The 16,976-nt window shown below is 33.5% G+C and overlaps 1 long non-coding RNA gene across 1 annotated transcript in view; it reads right to left on the bottom strand.

The window, feature by feature from the left end:
• Window positions 1–1,838: 1,838 nt before the first annotated feature.
• Window positions 1,839–16,976, bottom strand: part of LOC122796989 — an 18,344-nt gene continuing 3,206 nt past the window's right edge. Inside the window, exon 2 of the long non-coding RNA XR_006364019.1 lies at window positions 1,839–2,195. This is a non-coding gene — a long non-coding RNA (uncharacterized LOC122796989). The remainder of the gene's footprint in view (window positions 2,196–16,976) is intronic.

Below are 16,976 nucleotides of genomic sequence, written 5' to 3' on the forward strand. Positions count from 1 at the left end.
AAAATTATAACAGAGTTTTGATAACACAGGACTCAACTCAAAGTCAAGCAAGGTTCATAACAAGAAAGTCCACTATAAAAGTAATGTCATAGCTTATGAGTATTGTTACTGCTTATATAATATATATATATATATATATATATATATATATATATATATATATATATATATATATATATATATATATATATATATAAATAATTGGTGAACTGCAATGCTCATCTTAACATTGAAACAGTGAAGAAAAAGGCAAGAAATTATATAATGTAAAATAAAAAAAAACAATATAATAACATAAGGCCATCACAAAAAAACTTTTCTGCTTATAATAAATTATATAGATTGATTATTAATTAATGTGAGGGAGGTTATGCCATCATATATTTTACATGGATTTTATTGGCCAAACCATTTAAAGTCCTCCATAATTTGGATGTACTAACCTCAGTTAATTACCATACCATATGAGTCTTCTTTCTTCTTTCCAAAATTAACATAATTCTTCCTTACATTGTAAAGTATTTTACAATAAACCCCTTGTTGGCCAATTATCACCCACAATCATCTTATCAAAGAAATCACCTGTTTGTCAAGCTACTGACTCATATTCATATTCACATCAAACAACTGTAATCACAGATGAGTGAAAGTGCCAAAACACAAACAGCATTTGAAACTTAAGACAACAGTCACAAAAGCACTTCTTAATGAAAGTAGGCCACCTACACCTACTTGCCATAATGTGGATTTGCTATACTTCCCACGCTCTGGGTGACTTTATATACTACCTATGATGTTGTACCATCACATGGAAAGGTGAAACTCCAACACACTGGCAGTTCAACTTTCTGAGGAAAAGTACACCAGTTCCACTCCTGTGATTACACAAATCAATGCGGAAAACTAATGTTTAATGGACAAACATAGCTCTCCACCTGTCTGTTATGTGACACAAGGATTACATAGACTATAATCTGAGACATTAACCATTGCCAGCACTACGCAATCTTTGGTCAGTAGTAGCAGATGCAGACAGAACTGAAAGAGGAGGCTCTTTGAAATCCTACTTCAGCTGATATATTCCCCTCAGATTTTGACAGTTGAAGTACAAGGCAATTCAAAACAGACATAAGAGGAATGTCTGTTGTCCACATTTTTGAATGTCAACCAAACAATATGTGGTTCTTAATTCCACCGTTCTATAAGTTGTGTGGATTCCTTTCCATTTCAGCATGTATTGCAGCGAATATTAGGATCTAAGGTCATACTTCTCAACCAGCAGACAGTGAAAATAGATACAAAGGTTCTTGAAAAGTAGGTACATCTAGAAAAAAATGGTAATCTAATTAGAATAAAACTTAATTATAGATTAATACATAACTCTTCCCATTTCTAGTAGGATTTTTGGATACTACTCACCAACCTACATTTAAAAAACGAGAGTGACAAAAACGGTACAACAATGTAAGTATATTATTAAAATACTTTGTCACATTTTCAACAGTAAGTATAATAACAAACCCTCAATGATGGGAATGATCTCCTTATAATATACAATATAAAGTTTTACAGTGTTTGATGTAAAAAGAGAATAAGTTTTGCAATTCGTTTTGTTGATGGACGGCCTCTTGAAAATGTTCTTGAAGCTGAGATCTTCTCTGTGTGGAAGATTTTCAGTCCGTATATCTCTAGTTAATCACTTTATATTAATCAGATCAGACAAAATTAGTTTAAGTAGTGAACTTAAACTCATTTTAAGTAAAAAATAAATAAATAAAAAAATATATAATTGCACAGAATTACTAAGTATTCAAAAGTAATCCAAGCAAGGCAGGCAGTCTGTTTCCAGTCAAAAATCCTTTATTAAGTCAGTACTTAAGCTGATATCATTTTTTGGGTGTGATCATAATGAAAAAGTGAGTGAACAGTGAATCTAAAACATTGGAAAACATGTCATGGTCTTTGTTTTATTTTAAAACCACTTACAGCTTTAACATCAGGAATACAATTTACTATAAAACACTAATATGTGAGAAGTGTAATAAAGTACTTTAATGACACAGTGTAAAATCTCAAATGTTCTCCGTTAACAGGATCCAATGAAGGTAGTCCCACAAAGTTCAAAGGTATGTGCTGGCAAAAGTAGTATCACTCCAAGACTCTTCAGTCCATAAACCAGACAGTCATTTGATGATCTGATAATACAAATATATTTGTTGAACGAACAGACGAATCTCAACACAGTACAAAAACACATTTTTCCATTTGTGTCTTTTCCATTTGTGTTATTACAGTGTAAAATCTGCAAACTTTAATGAAGAAAATTGCAAAACTCTACCTTAAAAAGTTGTTTATTTTTTCTTCTTCTGAAAAAGGGAGATGTCAGACATGGGTCCTTTTTTAAATGCAAGGCACTTCCAATAGATGATGTGATAACAGAATTCAACAATGCTTTCATAAGTATACATAACTCACTAGCCCCAGTCAGAACAAGGAGATCAAAAGCCAACCTACCCCCATGGTTGATGACCGAAACTTTGAATAAAATGAGACAAAGAGACAAAGCATAGAAGGTCTAGACAGCAAAAAAACAAGAAACAAACAAAAAAAAAAAACTGCCACTTTCCAAGACTTTAGACAACTAAGAAGCCAAACTAAGCATCTTATTAATGGGTCGATATTATAAGATCGATGTTTGAAAACATCGAACAACATATGTTAGACACCATATGGTCGATTTCTTCAAACATCGACCTTATAAAAAGACACAAAAAAGAAAAAGAAAAAAGTACCCTAACAGGTTTAAGAAGGAGGGCAAGCACTCCTGCACCCCCCACACCCCAGCTACTTAAATATACCAACTCCGAGACTATACTACATTGCAATAAATGGAAATATCCCCTTACATAGATTTCTGTTTACATGCTCGAGATTCTGAGTGTTCGATATTCTCGTGTTGACAATGTCAGATTAGACATCGTCGGCTTTTGAGAATATAATATAGACCCTTATTTACAATGACAAGAAAAAACTATTACTTTATATCCCAAAACTCAAACATTCACAATATAAACAAAACTTTCTTTGAATTCCATTAGCAAATAACTGCAACCAAGAGAAGTTATAGGGTTGACCCCAAATATGCAGACAGAAAACAGTAGTATAGCCAACCAATTTAATATCAATTTCATTGAAATAGTCAAATCTATAATTAGCAACCCATCAAACCAAATCAGACCTCTGCCACAATTCCCAAATTTTCTGAATCACTTCTTTTCCAGCCAGTCCTTCTAAAATTGAAACCTACCACACCTGTACCTGACAACCTCCTGAGTACCTTAAAATGGCAGCTGATGCCATTGCCTCATTCCTGTTCTCTGAAAATTCTGTTCCATCCATATTTATACCTGCACCTGCATAAAGGAGGTATCTAACAGAATTCTCTAATTACAGACCAGTAGGTCTTAAATTTCACCCATATCTAAGATACTGTGGAAATGCATGCATACCAAACTTCTCAGCTAAGTGTTAGAAAATCAGCTACTCTCCCCTACCCAGCATTGCTTTAGGCCTCACCACAGCATGACAACTGCTCTGCTTCATTTCATTTCTAATGTAAACATGAAGGTAATTTAATCTCTGCAGTTTTTTAGACTAATCTAAAGCCTTTAATACAATTCCCTATGCAAACTCTTATTCCAACTCCCTAACACGGGAATAGTCAGTACCCCTCCATATTGCTTCTATAGTTAAATATCCATCAGAGCACAGGAAGTCAAATGGAAGCATGCTATCTCTAGTTTCCTCCCAGTAAAAATGAAGTTCCACAAAGTTCTACATTAGGTCTCCTGCTCTTTTACTTTCTATTAATGAACTTCATACAGCCAGCAAACAAATAATGCTACTACTCCTCTCAAACCAAAAGACATATTTTGTAATCATATCTGCTAACAACACCAAGGTTGAAAAAATTCACCAGGCTAAACTCTTAGGTGTCATCATTGATGACCAGCTGACATTTAATCAACACATTTACCAAACCATAAAGAAAACACACCAGAAAGTATGCTGATTTTAAAGAGTAAAACCATTCCCCACTGATAAAGCCAGAAAACATATAGCATCTACTTACTTACTGCCTTCGCTACTATACGCTTTCCCCATTTTTAGTAGCCTGCTAGCTACATCGCTGGCAAAGCGAGAAAAAATGGTATAAAAATAACATCAGATCTGCCACAAACCACCAGCACTGGTCACACCACTGGCAAGCATTCAGGGAACTAATTGGCTACAACTACCCTGCTACCTACCTTAATCGCAAATTACTTCTGTATACAAAATCCTGCATAAGTCAGACAGCTGCCCAACTATAAAATGCACCATAAAACTCAATTCAGCTGAAAGACAAGTAATACATTTCATTTCATGCAGACTACTAACATTTTTTATAGTTTCATGTTGGGTGCCCTGACTGGTTTTGGGGATCACTAAGAAGTACAGTAAGGCAATAGAGTGAAGTAGTATGGAAGGGAACTCCTTTATTCAACTGCCATACAGAATGAAATCCCTTTTGTTTGGGTGTGCTCTGCTTCTGGCTGGCTGCTGCAGCAGTGTCTGTACAGGGTGGTCAGAAGACGTATTTTGATTTTAAAAGATTTTTTTCAGGGATGATATCAGCAAAAAGATAATGCTAGATAAAGATAGACACATCAGATTACGGAACACATTATGAGTAAGACAATGCTGAGAAGATGATAGGTAGTGATGAAAATCAAACCAGATTACTGAGCTTCCTATTTAATTACTGTGTGGATTACAAACCCTACTATGTGGTAGTACTGCACTACTGTCTTGGTGTAGCGTTGTTATCTGTGGAATCAGTGCATGAGTGAGACACCCACCCCCAATCCATTACTGTACAGATTGCAATCCACATCATTTAGATCTGCTGAGCTATCTGGCTACAGATTTACTGCCACTATAGGAGAATCAGAAGATAGTTTTAATACACTAGAAGAACCAGTGCATGAACGAGCACCCTTACTCCATTATCACACAGAATGCTGCCCCTCCCAGTTAATTACTGGGCAGGGTGATTGGAAGGCAACTTTAACTTGATATAGTGCTAAAATATTGGCACTCAGCTTCTGTAATTATCTAGCCAATTTTTGAAATAGTGTACTCACTTTAAACTGTCTCATATTCTGTAAGTTACTGAAGCCATTATGTAGTTAAACTCTGCTTACCTGCTGGCTTACATTACTTGAAAGAGTTCAGGTTGTTTCTTTTAGGAATTCTATGGCAGTGTGCTAATATGATTCTTCTGTTAATTTAATAACTTTACTTACTCATAAATTTTGTTTTATCTCTTAATATTTTCCAGTAATTCTTGACCATACCAGAGTGTGTGTGTGTGTGTGTGTGTGTGTGTGTGTGTGTGTGTGTGTGTGTGTGTGCGTGCGTGCGTGCGTGCGTGTGTGTGTGTGTGTGTGTGTTCAAGGTTTGATTGATTTGTGTTATGTCATATTGATGGTCCACTTCACTTACCTACAACCATCTTCCCCAACAACTCTACCCACTGACACATTTATCTCACAATAACTGCATCACTTAGCTATGTGAATTCACTACTTAAAGAATAAAAAAGTCACACAGACAAATCAATAAGTAAAAACTACAAAAAAAAAAAAAAAACAAAGCTAGAGTTTTTAGTGTGATACCTTAAACCTCCTGTAATAAAGCCCATGAGGTATAAGCACATTTCCCCTTAAGGACATCAAGTGTTTCAGCTTTATGGCTTCTGAATTTTCATAACTTTAAAATTTTTCTTTTTAAGTCTTTATGGATATATTCAGACCAATAAACCAAACCCCACTTCTTGTGGACAGGCACATTTCAACCTTCGTATGACATTGTCAGCACAGCATAAGTGGATTGTTTCATCATGCATTAGAAACACAGGGGTGTTTAAACTCAGCTAATGTCCATAACCATTGATGTGTCTGCAAAATAACTCAAATAATATCCAAACCAAAGAGTAAAAATGTCACACAGACAAACCAATAAGTAAAAAAAAAAAAAAAAAAAAAAATACCCAAGCTGTGTTTGTAAAGTATGGCCCCAAACAATTGTCTTGTGCTATGACCCACATAACATGAGTTTGTTTAGCAATTCCAGTGCTTGACAGAGTGGTAAGGGTATATGCAGTAAGGGAATGATCTAGATAAAGGTAGACCTCTTATTGGGTCCTGGTGAAGGCCAGGCTGGGCTGGGTGAATGGCTGGCTCAAGGAGGCATGACTTATTTACGGCCCAGGAAAGTCATGTCATCAACAATTATACCTAATAACCAATCCAGCCTTCATATGTGACACATCACCATTGCATCAGCATGCCAGGGGTAGGGCTTAGTAAAATACCCTGATACCTGATCAAGCAGCCTGGTACTGAAGGCACTTCTCTGGTCCATTCTTTATCATGAGTCCACCAACAATGGTCGCAGCCAGGGCTAATACTAATAAACCAGTCTTCCCAAAACCCTTCCATCCCATCAGGTGATGCCAGTTATAAGGATGAAGCTATTGGAGAAGGATATGGGCAGCTGTTGTTTAGCTGAGTGGCACAGGGAACCAAACCATTAAAATTTCTGTATGTACACTGTGCAATATTAATGGCGGTAGAGACACCTGTTTTACAAAAACATATAAATACAGGTGCTTCCCAAAGGAAACATTTTGTGAGTGTCAATACAGTCTCTTGCAACTTGGGTACAGACTCTTTCAGCAGCTCTCTCTCTCTCTTCTGAATTCCGAGAAGAGGAAACATCTCCAGCATCCTCTTGGGTTTCTTCTTTCAGATGCTTCTTTCAAGTCTATCTCTGTTTCTCTGTCTTCTAGAGTGATTATGCAGGGTGCATAATCTCCTACAAGAAAGGAAAGTACCACTCTGCATGGGCTCACCTCAGCTGCTCTTTTATATAACATTAATTGTTGCATTAAGAAAACCTGACGTTGCTAACACAGCAATCTTTTTTCTTAAAAAAAAATTCTATCTTAAAGTGATAGCAACCCTTCTCTGTCTAACACAAAAGTTCATCTCTGTTCATAAAGAATCAGTCTTTTTTTACAACAGCTATTCCATTTACACATTGTAGACAAAATATAACACCACTTGTATTAATTACATAAATTGTGGGCACTTGATTTGGTGATCTGGCAAGTTATGTAACATGTTTTCATTATGAATTTTATCATTCGTAGTTTGTTTTAAACTTTCAGCATTTTCATTTCTTTTAACTGGCACATTATTAATTTATTGTATTTAAGAGCTCCGTTCTTGTTAGCATATTATTCTGATGAAGTCCTACAATAGCTGGGGATGAAGGCACTAAATAAGGGTTATTTTCTTGCAATTGGTTTTTGAACCTCCTTTGCTGTTATATTAATTTGCTTGTTTTTGTTTTTATCTTAGTTTGAAACTATAGTGCACATAATACAGCGAGTATGCATTTAATTATGCATGCTTCTACATTAAAATGTAAATCTGTAATTTAACTCATATAAACTCTCTGTACAAATATATGGAATGTGGATGTTTTCTTTCCATGCCTCCTCTGAAAGGGACTTTGCTGCTTGCCTAAAGGAAATATGAAAAAAAAAAAGTAAATCTGCAAACAAGCAAATAACAGATAATGAACTTCAATGGTTAAAACCAAAAGGCTTAAAAGAAACATTTAACAGAAAACATGTCTATAAATAACGTTACTCTCCTTCTACCATTCATATAGCATTATTATATTGCACAAGTTTGACTTACACGAAGCATGTCAGGTAAAAAAAAAAATGCTAGCTTATTTTACTATGTGTGATAGTTGCATCAGGAGAGAAATGCCAGTAAGCAGATTGTGCACTTAGTGCAGAAATGGTATCTTAATATGCTTTAGTCTCATACACCTGTATACATGAGGTGGACTTATAAGCATTCTACTGATTAACACATCACTCAACCTACAGATATTAAAAATATGAACAAAGGCCCCTGAAAAATAGAAACATCCAGCAAAAACTCTGGACATTTAGTTAGCATAAAATGTGAATAGCAAATAGCATATAAGTTTTTCTGTTTCAAATGGGAATGTGGGGATGCTACTCAGAAATGCGTTTAAAAAATAGATCAAGGAAACAGTACAAAAGCTATATACTTTAATGGACTGTATTACAAAAGACTACCACACAGTCATTTTATTTTTATTTTAGAAAAAGGGAGATGTAAGATGTGTGTCCTTTCTTTAAATTATCATAGCCACTAGTATGCTGGTAAGATAGTATGGTTTTATGTGTATTAGACAGCCTTTAAAATCACATGTAATGAGGAGAAATAAGAAAACTATGTAAAGGGGTAAATCAAGCCTGGAAAGAACTACATGCCTCCGAAAATAAGGGTAGCCTGTATAGAGGTAAATCAAACTTGAAAATAGGAATGTTTCTGCAAAATAGGGACAATTGAGAGGTCTGCTGCATACTTTGCTATGCAAATTTGCCACTATACCATGATAGCAAAAGGCTAATCTACTCAGTTTGTGCTGCTTGACCTTGTCCTTTCGTAATCTAGGCTGCATCTCAGCCACTATGTCAAGAGGGTAAATGTTCATTCGTTGAATGCTACATGCCTTGTTTTTTTCAAACTCTGGGTTATGAATAAGTAATATAAGATTCTTCATAAATGCTACAGGTTGTCAACTTGAGTTTTATTAGAAAAATGTGTCTTGTACAAATTTAGTTATACTAAAACAATTTACAATCAGTAGAGTATTTTCTTTCAGCATAAGCCTAAATATTATTTTCCCTGTATAAGAATAATGATGTAGGAATAATCAATCTGAAATGTATATATCCATTTTTACTGTGCAAGTAATGGTAGAAAACAACTTTGTTGTATGAACCACAATGCTTAATTATATTTTACTGTACCAATTTTGTTTTAGTTTTACAGTACAAATCAAAATACAGGACTATATTTTTAAATCTCAGTACATATCAAATTATATTAAGCATTCTGGAAAACTCTGTGTTCCACTAATTTTACTATTGACTGCACAGAACTGCATTCAGTTTTCCTACCAGATACATAGCACTGTTTTTTTACAATACAGAGGATACCAGTATATGTGGCTTTATTGTGGGAAGAAGAGAAGTGTCACATTTTATTATGCAGTGCACAACCTCATACTCAAGTTTACTGCAGAACATATAGTGCAATGTTGTTTTTACTGTACTGTGTACATAATAGTACAATTTTACTATAGGAAATGAAGTGCTATGTTCTTTTCTTTGTATAGCATACAGAAGTAAATTTATTTATACTGTGGGATATGCACTAAGGTGTTAGTTTTACTGTACTTCATACAGAAGTATATTCAAGTTAAAAATGACGGCGGTATGTTTTCATTCTACAGTATATAATGATTAATTTTTACTGGAGTGCAACATGCTAGGGAATATTTACACTGTAGAATAAAGGAATATATAGTACAATATTCATTTTACTGTAGTGCACATATGCTTGTTTTACTATAGGCAGTAAAGTGGTAGGGAGCATTTTCATTGTACAGGGTAAAGAAGTGTCTTCACTTTTATTTTGGAACACAGATAGAACTACATTCAGTTTAGAATGAAATATTGCTATCTTTTCATTCTACTATTCACAAAACTATATTTCTTTTGACTAGAATGTAGCAAAAGTTTAAAAAAATTTATTTCAACTAATTACATTATACTCCAAATATAAAGACCACCATTTAAAACTAGGGAAAGCTTGTAATAGACATGTTTTCCAACATCAAAATACACATCCTTTTCTTTTCATAGAAGCTAATGCAATATTAACCTGTATACCAATAACAGTAAACAGACAATGGGGATGAAACAATGTCTGCTTTCATCACTTTCAATAATATGTCATACCTTTTACACCACCCTAATTTAAGCAGATAACAATCCTACCAGTAGTGAAAAAAGTACATCTACCTGACAATGTCATCATTTACCATTGTTTTTATATTCTGTTACAATTAATATTAGAAGTATGTAATATGTGCTATATAAAATCGTATACTGCATGGATGCATTTTAAATAGATATGTGCAGTCTCTTGGAGAAGTGGGTGGAGTAAAGGGGCAGCCACTCTCAGTATACAGTATAACAGATTATGATCAAAGATCTGATGATCAGAAGATAATGGAGTACAGCCATGCAAAAAAAGATACCAATCCAATACTGCTTTGTGGGCAATGATGAAGCTTTATCACCTTAAGTGTGATATGTAGATGTAGAAAGCTGCTTGTTACATTTGTAGCAAGCCATTTTTTTGTGTTTGTTTTTGCTCCTCAACTCAGTCTGAGAGAATTTTTTTTTCCAGGAACTGCAAAGGATACTAGATGGTGCTTTTCATACATTATCAGAATAAATGTTAATGGAGTTCATTTTAGAATCTATAAAAATCTTTATGCTAAGAAAAATAAACTGGACATGATAGAAGCCAATCCTTTGAGGTAGCTTATAGGAAAATGGGTGTTAAGACAACAACAAGAATAAAACTGAAGCCAATAATACTAGTATACACTTTCCACTAAAAGAAAGGTGATTGCATTTCTTAGATAAGTTAACAAATATAAACAATTTGCATCTAATTTTGCAAGTATTGCCTGGCCTTCGAGAAATCTCTTTAAAACAAAATCCTCCTATCAAAGTGCAATGGTGCTTTGAGGCAGATAGAGTATTCAATGAGTAAAAAAAGAATAAAAAATATTCTTTTCTGAACCAGTGTTAGTGGTTCCAGATTTTATTAAGGAAATGAATCAGTATGCAAATGCCTCAGAGACAGGTTTGGGAGCAATGTTATACCAAGATATACAGTCGGGAATATATTGTGTGCTACAACAGCCAAAAATGAACAAATGCTGAATAAAGATATTCAGTCACTGAAAGAGTGTGTGTTTAGCAATGAAGTTGACCTTCTGTTCCTTAAAACAATATTTAACAGGTAAGCACTTTAGTGTTCTTTCTGATCATACACCATTATACTGTATAAACAAGCAACAAAATGGAAACACAAAGCTGTGCCACTGAGGAACATCTTTCCAGTCAATTAACTGTGCAGTATCCCATTTGCTTGACTTGGCTAAGAGAAATGTTGATGGATTGCTGAGGTCTCACAACTCATTAATGTAAGTCCAAACCAGATAGCTTTGTATGGGAAAAGAAGAAGCGGTGACATCTCATGTTTTGTTAGTGGACTGTATACTTTTAGGAGTGGGGGAATTTAGCATAAACTCTCACAGAGCTTCAGTCAGGGAATTCTGTGTATTGGTTAATTATTCTTTGGTACGTGTATAAAAAGGTCAGTACCTGCAAGAGACAAACCAAGACATTACTCTGTTTTGATATGATGTCAGGAAAAACTTTGTTACTCACAGGTTCAAGTTAAATGGACTTGATAGTTCAATTGTGGATTATTGAGGATTTTTGCTGAAGCCAGTTCATGTGATGATTTCTTGTTGGTCGTTAAACTGAAGAAGGGAAGGTTGGATTGTGTCTATAGTTGTTCTTATAACATGTATAGTGGGTAGAGAAGTTTTATTTTATTTTGATTGATTGAATGATTGATTTTTGTACTGTAGAATTACTATTTAGTGCTGTACTGAAATACAGAAAAAAAGATGAGGATATCAAAATACATAAAGAAGTAAATATGTCTCAGTAAGAAGTTCAAAAAGGTGAGACTATACATCTATATTTGGTTAAGGCCTTAAACAAAAAATACCAGTCAATATTAACTCATAAAATAGTTCTAGAAAAGATGAAACTACAGTCATGTTTGGTAACTTTTAAGCACATATATAGACTAACAGCTAGGTCTAATATTTTAGGTGGATTGACTTAAATATAATGTATTCAGAAGTAGAAAAACAATGTGGGGTATTGATTATATTTTAGCATTTAAATAATATAAAAAAATATAAAGAAAAAAGGAGATATTGATGAAAGTTTATTAGACTCTTATTTAAAATAAGAGTCTTACAAATAACGTTTCCAAGAAAAATATTACAGTTTTTTTATAATTCTATAACTAATTGAGAAATAAATATACAAATTTAAAACAAGGAAATAAAGACCCATGAGAAAATTCTTGAGATTTGTAAAATATTTCAAAGTGTTATTGGATTATTTAAAAATATTTAATGTACAAAATAACAACATCAACCCTTTTTCATTGCATATAAATTTACAAGTCTTTTAAAAAAGGATAAAAAGATCCGACCTGATATGCAACTTTTAGGCCAATGTCATTATAAAATAAAAATTATAAAATATTTAAGTCAAGATTATTTCAATAGATTGAAATCAATAATACCAAATGTAATAGAAGTTGACCAAGCCAGATTTTTGTTATAAGGCAGACACAATTTCAAGAAAACATATATTTTAGTAATTAGTTCAAAAATAAAAAAAAACTTTTTGATTTCCAAACATGGAAATACTTACTTAGGGCTTTATCAGAATTTCATTTTCTAGATTTTCTAGGTTGTTATATAAAGTGAATCAATGTATTGTACAATATCTGGTTGTGTTATATTAAGGTAGGAATGTATGTCTCTCAAGCAATAGTCATTATAAAGGGCACTAGACAAAGCAGTCCATTTCACTTCTTTTATGTGCTCTATTAGACAAAAATGACAATATTGCAGGTTTTAAAATGGAAAGCAATTGCCTTTTTAACATTTTATTGTTTACAGATGACATGTTGCTAAGATTTACATAAATTAATCTATATAGTTTGTAGACAATATATTCAGAGAGTTTGTCAGAATTGTGTTTTTCTTTTTTTTTTTAATTAATGAAAATAAAGCAAATACAATGTGAATAACTTAAAAAGTATAATGATCTGTATTGAATATTTAGAAATATCATTGGGAATGATAAATATAAATGATGAATATTTATACAGTTATTAAGTACGTTATCAAAACATTTGGGAGACACTATTAAAGTTATTTATGAAAATATTTTCAAAGCTTTGAAAGATAAATTATTCCACTGAAATAACATATTTTAAATATGAAAACTAACCAAGCCTGATTTAAATACTGTTGCCAAAATATTATTGACAACTCAAGCCATATCTTGAACAACTTATATGACTCAAACTAAAGATATGAATAAGATGTTTACAACTTTCTTTTGCTACACAAACTAAACTTATAATTGTTCAAATACCTTATTAAAATGAAACATGACAAAAGGAGTGCTTCTGGACATTGAATTTGATGCTGTTTCTTCTATATTTAGGATAAAGATTCACTGGTTAAACTTATACTGACAAAAAGAAAAGAAATGCATGGAAGTTAATGTAATGGTAATGCATTTAAAATATTATGATATGGACTTAGGTTTTAAATCTTATAGATAACAAACATTTATGGCTATTATGCAACTACTTGTATGCCTACATTCATTTTCTTTAATCTCAAAACATGTCAATACTATTTTGAAGTTATTTTATATACAAATAAGCAACATTAAAAAATGACTTTTTCCTGCTACTTCCAGACTTTCTGGGATACTTAAACTGCTGGATTTGAATTATAGGGCTTATCATTTTGGTTTAAATACTTAAAGGAAACCATAATTTTATTAATAGGCACTATTCATAAACATGGATTTGCTTCTATAGCTTGGTTACTGGTTTAAACATTAGACAACTGATAACTACAAAGATATATAATATGACCAAATGAGACATAAATACTTATCCAACATGCTTGAACTATACATGGTTTAAATTACTGAATGGAGTAACAACTAGTCCAGTTATATATATTTATGTTAACACACAGACAATTTATACATAGTTCATGTTGGAACTATCTTAGTCAAACTACTCAAAAGTTGCTGACATAGATAAGTCCATTGTGTTAGGCTCACTTAAAAAAATGTAATCTTTATTTTAGAAAATTCTTACACAGAAATGTACTTACACAGTGTCTTTTACCCCCCACTGAGGAATTAATTTCAAAATTTATGAAATTCTAAGTACTGGAGGAGTGCTATACAAACCACGGGTAACATACTGAAACAGGATATCTTCACAGGAAACTATGGGCAATTTTAAGTTTCACAGTTAGAAAACACAGACAAATAAAGGTAGGCACAATAGCTGCATTACATCCTGTACTGCATACCCATGCAGAAACAAACTATAATTCACCAAAAGCTGTCCTAATCTTTGGAGCATGCAAACTTCTGATCTTGTTTTTTTTTTTTTTTTTATTTCAGTAAAATATTTATGTTCATCTGACTACTTTTTTCAGGTACACGTATTTGCTTTGCTTTTACATTCTAAACAATATTTTTCTCCTTATATTGTGCAGGCTCAATTCCTTGTTAGTGGTAGTGGTCTGTGATGAACACATAACATTATACATATGTGGGTGGCCTGTATCAGACAATATAAGATTTAGCAAATTTAATTTTTCTACCAGAGAATATCTACAGTACTTATAGCTGGCAGCTGGCAGCTGCAGCTGTCTTTCATCAGTTATAAATACTTAAATTTTGATAGGTAAGCATACTGAAATAACAATGTCCTTCCTAGACCAACTGTGACCGTGAGATAGCCATGCAAACAAACACACAGGATAAAGAAAATACTAACAAAGCTGAGACTTATCCAGACTCACAAAATCAGGCTCAATAGTGCACTCAAATATATCATTTTCTTTAAAAAAAAAAAAAAAGACAACCACCACACATTTTCTTTGAAAAAGCGGTCAGTAACCTTGTGGTATTAACCCAACTGGTAAAATGAATGAATGAGTAAATACATACATACATAAATAAATAAACAGAAGTAAATAAATAAACTAACAACTGAAATATGATTATCACACATTCTTTGGATGCATAAATAAACAGCATTCAATATTATCTAATTATATTATAGCTTTTTCAGACAGCCGAAAATCCTTACTTTATGTTTGCCTGATGTAACAGTCTTCTGTCTCACACTGCAAAGAAATGACTGACATACAGAACAAAAAATGGGTGCTTTTCTCAGAAATTTGAATTATGTCCAAGTTACAGTTGGAAAGAAAAGCTACAAGCGCCATAATTTCTTGTATTTTATTTATATTTACTTACTGTGGTAGCAAGCAGATCAAACAGTCACCTTTGAAAGGTGCAGCCCAAGTAAATTGCATTCATGATAGTAAAACAAAAATGAAGATATATGAAGTAATAGAATATGAATTGTAATTAAAATGAAGACTTAAAAATGACTTATGAAATGCTTATAGAAATAGCAATAGCTAGAAAGGTAGTATACATATGTAAGGTAAAGATGTGAGGATAATGATCAGAGTATAGGATGGGAGAAAAATTATGTGATGCCAGTATAAGGAAAAACAGGTCTATTTATCCTGATGTTTCAGGTAAGATCTTTTTCTGAAAGTGGTGAGGTCGGTGGACTCTCTTAGGTGTGGGGGAGAGACTGGTAGTAGAATGGGGCATCTAATGAAAATGCATGTCAGGTGGACTAGAGATTAGATCCTAGGGTGGTGAGAGAATGCAGAGGTTTTATCTGAGGTGTTTTTTTTTTTTGTTTGTTTTTTTTTTTTTTTTGCCGAGTTTTGCTGAAAATAAGGGGGATTGTTAATGTGCATTCATTTAAAGTGCCAGGTTCTGAGTAAAAGGTTTGCTCTTACTCTGTTTTATTAAGGGTAAGGTAGTAGTGGTCATATGGAGCAGAGTTAGAAATGAAGCAACAAATGGAGGTGGAGATTGCTTGGAGTATATTGACTTTTTGTGATGAGGCAGAAGCTATTATGGAACAGCAATATTCTAGCTGGAAGATCAAAACATCTTTATGAATAGTAGTCTTGGAAAAGAAGGAACAGAGAAATAGGCAGATTTTTGGACCAAAATAGCAAGGCATTTTTTGGCACAGTTTTCTTTTTCAATGTGGGAGTGAAAGTTCAAAGCTAGGTCAAGATGCAGGCCAATGTACTTGAAGGAGGTTTTGGTTTCACTGATTGACTTGCTTAAGTAAATGATGAGGTTTGACAGAATTTTTGAGAAACTCTATGGAAGGGAGAAGAAGTATTGTTTTGTTTTAGAACAGTTAAGAATGAGGTTCCCTTGGATAAGTCATTGCTTGAGGTGGATCAGGTTAGACTGAAGCTGTTTTTGGAAAACTGAGTGTCAGTGAATGAATCTGTACACAACCATGTTGTCAACATTAAGAAACTTTTGGAGATGGGGAAGGTTGAGTGCCAGTTTGCTAATGAAGATGGAAAAGAGAAGGGGGAGAGTATGGAATTTTTAGAGGACACCTTTGAATAACTTGTTTATTTCAGACAGAGCTTTACCTCTTTTTGACTTTGAAGTGTCTGTTTTATAGTAGTTTTTGAACCAGGGTATGGAGTGTGATCTGATACCTATGTATGTTAAGAGGATTTAGGAGGAGAGATTGGCCAGTTCAGGGCAAAATACAAACATTGAATAACAAATCTTCACACAAATGAACATGGACACACACACACAAACACACACATGATGGCTACAGTCTTCAATACCACAGAGCACTTATATAGTGCTGAAATTCAAACAACTGTATCATGTACACAAATGGAAAGCCACGTGATCCAGAATTTCCATTTAAATGTTGCATTAAATATAACAGCAGACCTGTGTACCAGTTAGCACTTATGCCCAGGTGGGGTGATTTATTTGCAAAGTCTGCATGTCTTCCCCGAGGCTACATGAATTTTTAGTGGGTGGTCTCTTCTCATATGTGAAGGACATGTCATAGGTAATACTAAACTGTCAACTGTCCACAGGTGTGTATTTAGCACTTGCATGACTGTTTGTGTGAGTTCTGTAACAGACTGGTGGTATTCCATCAAGGATTAGTTCTCTGCCT

The sequence above is a fragment of the Protopterus annectens genome, chromosome 3.part0 (genome assembly GCF_019279795.1).
Source record: "Protopterus annectens isolate FY-2018-M chromosome 3.part0, PAN1.0, whole genome shotgun sequence".
NCBI classification, from domain to species: Eukaryota; Metazoa; Chordata; order Ceratodontiformes; family Protopteridae; genus Protopterus; species Protopterus annectens.